The 6,413-nt window shown below is 34.3% G+C and overlaps 1 non-coding gene across 1 annotated transcript; it reads left to right on the top strand.

Annotated features, from left to right (window-relative positions):
* Positions 1 to 3,092: 3,092 nt before the first annotated feature.
* Positions 3,093 to 3,198, top strand: LOC120289291. The gene has a single exon (XR_005547215.1). It is a non-coding gene; the product is annotated as a small nucleolar RNA R71 (small nucleolar RNA).
* Positions 3,199 to 6,413: the final 3,215 nt, after the last annotated feature.

Genomic DNA, 6,413 nt, shown 5'->3' with positions numbered 1-6,413 from the left:
GAAATTTATCAAAAGCAAATACTACCGCCAAAAGTTCCTTTTCTGTTGTTGAATAATTCAATTGTGCACCTGACAAGGTTCGACTGGCATAGTATATGGTTTGAAAAATTTTATTCTTCCTTTGTCCCAAAACAGCTCCTACTGCAGAATCGCTAGCATCACACATCAGCTCAAAAGGTAAATCCCAATTTGGTGCTGTCATAATTGGTGCTGATATTAACTTCTCCTTTAAAGTGTTAAAAGCCTGCATGCATTCAACGGAAAAATTAAAAGGAGCATCTTTTTCCAAAAGATTAGAAAGAGGTTTAGTAATTTTTGAAAAATCTTTTATAAATCGCCCGTAAAATCCTGCATGCCCCAAAAATCCTCGACAAGTTTCACAGATGTTGGCGGAGGTAATTTTGCAATGACCTCCACTTTGGCTCGATCGACTTCTATTCCGTTTTGAGAAATTTTATGCCCGAGCACTATTCCTTCCTGCACCATAAAGTGACACTTCTCCCAATTCAAAACAAGGTTAGTCTCATCACATCTTTGTAAGACCAAGGCCAAATTATTTAAACAAGAATCAAATGATAGGCCAAAAACAAAAAAATCATCCATGAAAATCTCAATATATTTTTCAACCATATCAGAGAAAATAGCCATCATGCATCTTTGAAAAGTAGCTGGTGCATTACAAAGACCAAAGGGCATTCTTCTAAAAGCAAAAGTACCATAGGGACAAGTAAAAGTAGTTTTCTCTTGATCTTCCGGGTGCAATAGGAATCTGATTATACCCGAATATCCATCCGTAAAGCAATAAAATTCATGCCCAGCAATTCTTTCTAACATCGATCAATAAATGGTAAAGGAAAGTGATCTTTTTAGTGGTATCATTCAATTTTCTGTAATCCATACACACACGCCACCCAAGAATCTGTTCTAGTTGGAATCAATTCATTGTTGTCGTTTTTCGAACAGTCATACCACATTTCTTTGGCACAACTTGTACAGGGACTTACCCAAGAACTATCGGAGATAGGATAGATGATACCTGCATCAAGTAGCTTAATTACCTCAGCTTTCACTACTTCTTGCATCTTCGGGTTCAAACGCCCGAGGTTGGATAGTGGGTTTATATTGCTCTTCCATCAAAATTTTGTGCATGCAAATTGAATGACTAATTCCCTTGATATCAGCTATTTTCCATCCAATTGCACATTTATGCTCTCTTAATACTCTGAGCAATTTCTCCTCCATCAAATCTGTCAAAGAAGAAAATATAATTACCGGTAAAGAAGAAACTCCATCTATATAAGCATATTTCAAATGAGAAGGTAAGGGTTTGAGTTCAAGAATTGGAGGCTCTTTAATTGATGGTTTAGGCTTTGTAATGTGTTGTCCCAACTCTTCAAATTTAATTGCCTTTTGCCTTGAATATGGTGGAATTGCCTCCATGAAATTTGCGTACTCCTTTATCTCCTCATTCTGAATATCTTTGTCTCTTAGTTGAATCAGACATGCTTCAAGTGGATCTTCAAAAATATTTTCCTGAAAAACCTTATTCACCAACTTGTCAACTGTCTCAACTCTAAAACAAGAATTATCATCAGATGAATATTTCATTGCTTTAAAAACATTAAATGAAACAAGATCATCTTGAACTCTAAGGATCAACTTCCCCGTTGTACATCAATAAGAGCTCTTCATGTTGCTAGAAAAGGTCGACCTAAGATAAGTGGTACCTCAAAATCTTCCTCCATGTCAAGAACTATGAAATCTGCAGGAAAGATAAATTTGTCAACTTTTACCAAAACATCTTCCACAATACCTCTTGGATATTTAATTGATCGATCAGCTAGTTGAAGTGACACTGTGGTTGCTTTTACCTCGCCCAATCCTAATTTCTTGAAAACAGAATAAGGCATCAGATTAATACTTGCACCTAAATCACATAATGCTTTTTCAAAGTAAGAATCCCCAATAGTACAAGGAATAGTAAAACTCCCTGGATCTTTTAATTTCTGAGGCAATTTGTTTTGTAGGATGGCTGAACACTCCTCATTTAACTTCACAGTTTCATAATCCTCCAGTTTCCTTTTGTTTGCCAAAATCTCCTTCAAAAATTTTGCATAACTAGGCATTTGCACTAAAGCATCTGCAAAAGGAATGTTAATGTGCAATTTTTAAATACATCAAGAAATTTAGAAAATTGCTTATCTATTTTGTGCTGCTAGAGTCGCGAGGGAATGGAATTGGCGGCACATATGGCTTGGGATTATCTGGAAAAAGTTTACTCTTGCTTGTCTCCTTTGATTGTTTATTGATCACCTCTTCTTTATCTCTGGAAATCTCTTCTTCTCCTACTTGTTTACCACTTCTCAGGGTAATAGCCTTTATGTTTTCAATTGGATTTTTCTCTGTGTTGCTCGGCAAAGAACCCTATTGCCTTCCTGACATCATGCTTGCTAACCGACCCACTTGCATCTCCAGATTTCTGATTGAAGCCTCTTGGTTTTGAAATCTCACATCCGTGCTTTTGATGAAGTCATAAGTCGTATTAGCAAGTTTGGTGACTATGTCTTCCAAATTTGACTTTGTCTCTTCTGATTGTTTGAATCCAGGTGATCTCGTCACATTCTGATTCTTCCATGAAAAATTTGGATGATTGCGCCATCTCGGATTGTATGTGTTGGAGTAGGGATTATTCTGTGACCTGTTAAAATTCCCAACAAAGTTAGAATTTTCACTAAGTTGTTTGAAAGTATTATCTACCTGACACTCTGTGCTAACATGTCCTCCACCACAAAAATCACATGTCAAATTGTGAATTTTCATGGTTGAAACACTCATATTATCTAGCTTTTTGTTGAGTGTTTCAAATTGTGCAGCAATTGCAGCAAAAGCATCAACTTCATGAACTCCGCTAACTTTTCGCATTGGTAATCTCTCGCAGGCCACCGATAACTATTGGACGCCATCTCTTCTAATAAATTGTAGGCTTCTTCTGGTGTTTTATTATTTAAAGTTCCCCCTACAGCTGCATCAATCATAGAACGAAGATTTGCACTAGAGCCATTATAAAAGTTTGTACTTGCATCCATACGGGTAGTCCGTGATGTGGGCATCTCCTAAGAAATTCTTTGAATCTTTCCCATGCTTCATATAATGATTCATTATCCATCTGCATAAAATTAGTAATATCGTTACGCATCTTCGCAGACTTTGCAGGTGGAAAGAACTTACCAAGAAATTTCTGAGCCATATCATTCCATGTAGTAATTGATCCTGCAGGAAGAGAAGAAAGCCAACTTTTAGCTTTGTCTCTAAGAGAGAATGGAAATAATCTCAATCTAATAGCATCATCTGTAACTCCATTATATTTAATGGTGTCACAGATTTCAAGAAAAGCATCGATGTGAGCGTTTGGATCATCACTTGGTAGCCCACTGAATTGCACCGATTGTTGAAGCATCTGAATGAGTGACGGTTTGATCTCAAAGTTGTTTGCTTGAATTGCAGGTCTTCTGAAACTTGATGTGGTGCCTTGAACTGTTGGGGCAGCATAATCTCTTAAAAGTTTACGTAGATTTTCATTCTCACCGTCTGCCATCTTAGCGTGATTTTTCTGTTCTCTTAGTCGCCTTTTGAATGTACGCTCGATTTCTGGATCAAGTTCAACAAGTTCCCTTGTTGGCTACGTGTCATAAACTGATGTACACCCTGAAGAATAAAAAACAAAACGAAAGCTAGATTAAATTTAGAATTAACTGGTATCAATATTAATTAGTATTAAACAAACGATCCCCGGCAACGGCGCCAAAAACTTGTTCGTAAAATTCTAAACGCAAGTGCACGTATCGAACAAGTAATATAATGATGAGAAAAAGTATCGTCCCACGGAGATCGATGATTAATAAACTAATTAAATACTAAAATAGATTAATTCTAAAATTTATCTAACAAATCAAAATATAATTTAGAATAAATTAAAAACAAAACTTGAAGACTAAATGCAGTAAAATCAATCAGATAAATATGTTAGAGCATCCGATTTCACCATAACCACTAGATATGAATTTCTTATTATTATGAATACAAGAACGATATCAAACATGTGATAGCGGAATTTTCTAATCTATTTACTATCCTATCTCTAGGTATAGCAAACCTACTCAGCTTATTAATCCACTATATCTCTATGTGAATTAAAATAAACATGAGTGCATTAAAAACTATAAATATTCTCGGTTTACAATGAGTCTTTTGGATCACCTTATCACCGAAAGCTACATAAATAACGCGGTATATTTCTATCCACGTTTAATTCATGGTTATATATTATAATGAGCAATTGCATATTATCATCTCTTAGTCTCAAACATGCACATCAGATCATTCAAGTGGTGGCCAATCACTCAAAAGCAGTAAACGCAATAATATATAACTCACATGAATGAAATCAATTGTAAAACATAAAAATCATGAAATTCATATCATCATGGTTAGGCTACATCGTAACCCTAACAAAAGAAAATTAGAACATAGTAGAATAAGAAATAAAAATAGAAATATAGATCAAACCTAGCATCTTGAATCAAAGGACAAGAATTCTGTCACCACTTTTGTCTTCTCTTCAAAATACTTGAAAAAACTCTCAGAAGAATGAAAAACGATCTCACTCCTCCTCCCTCTAAAAAACCTAGCTGCTCTCTCTGTCTCTATTTATAGGATATATCCAAGATATCTATCTCTCAACGCTTGCAGATAACATTAGGGAACAAAATCAAGAATTTCCTGATTTGATATCTATTTTCCACTGCTGCTTTTATTTGAATTCCTGATAATTGTCATTTTTTTCCTTATCTTCTCCATATCTCATTATTCTGCATAAATAAGGGAAATTTAAATAATCGGAAGAAAATCCAAATATTTTCTCATAGATAATGCATTAATTGTTGCTTAAAATAGGTAAAATAACTCTATTTTTATAGAGTTATCAATGGACTAATCGAGAATAATTATAAAAGGTTTAGAACTTAATTTGTCAAAAAAAAAGTTTAGAACTGAATTAGCACAATTATAATAGGTTTATGACTTTTTTGGTAATTTTTCCCATTAAGTTATGAAACGGAGATGTTAAATATCTTCCTTATGACTAACAAGATGAGATCAATTGCATAAACCATGCATTAGGGTTTTATAATTGAGAGAGAGAGAGAGAGAGATATTAGTGTCACCAATAGGAAGCCCAACATCAACTTGGAGGTTTGCTTCATGATTCCTTTGGGGTTCAAGTTATGATAGAGTGATGAATGGTCGATGGTTTGGTTGTGCTAGATAGAGAAGGCTATGCAATGAAGCATTGTGCATTGTTTGTCCCTATTTATACATTTGAAATATCTCTGTGTTGTTCAATTTATCCTATGCCAAAAAGAATCTCCATGGGCTGCTCGATCAGTAATGGAAGATTGCAAACTCCTATTGGACCACATGCCAAGCATAAAATTGGTCCACGAGCCTAGAGAAGCCAATCGAGCAACAGATTGGGCTGCAAAGGCTCATTGAGTAGGAGAACTTCACCTGAATTGGATTACTAGCCCCTCTCCCTCCCCAACCCCCCCAAAAAAAAATTCTCTTTGGTTAATCTTATGCTTAGATGTTGAGACTTTGTGGTGTTTGAATGTTGGTTAGGTAATGAATGGTATATTTTTTGACCCAATATATATATATATATAATGCATTTGATGGATAATGTTATGATTAGATTTCTCTCTCACGCTTTTGGCAATTTTATGATTGAAATACCTTCGTCACATGCTTCTGGTAGATTATAGTGATTATTATTCATAAACCTATTCTCAACTAATGATATATGCAATAATAAAGGAAAGTGAAATGTATATGTGATGAAATATTAATCTCCAACTGTGAGTTGTAGATTTATCAACTATGAGTTTAGAAGCTCTTAAGTTAACATTGAGGAAGACCAACATCAACTTGGAGATTTGCTTCATGGTTCCTTTAGGGTTCAAGCTAAGTAGCACCGACACGCGACATAACACAACACAATACACCGACACGTCATTTCTCAAAAAATACAGAATTTTAACATGTTATGACACATTGTATATTAAATGTATATTTATACATACATACATATATATATATATATGATAAATTATCATTTATATGATTATTTCAATTAAATTAATTTAATTCAAATTCACAAATAAATAAATAATAATAAAGTCTAGAATAAACTTACACTAAAAATATTAATCCATCATTTGTTAATGTCATTCATTTTTTTAATTTAACAAATTCAATTGCATTCTATCCCAATAATCCATAAAACTTGGAGGAAGAAAAAAAAAAACAATCCACATTTCACCATCAAATATAACGAAATCTTCCCTCTTTATTATTTT

Source organism: Eucalyptus grandis, chromosome 10, assembly GCF_016545825.1.
Source record: "Eucalyptus grandis isolate ANBG69807.140 chromosome 10, ASM1654582v1, whole genome shotgun sequence".
Lineage (NCBI taxonomy): Eukaryota > Viridiplantae > Streptophyta > Magnoliopsida > Myrtales > Myrtaceae > Eucalyptus > Eucalyptus grandis.
This window is presented reverse-complemented; position numbering and strand designations above follow the sequence as displayed.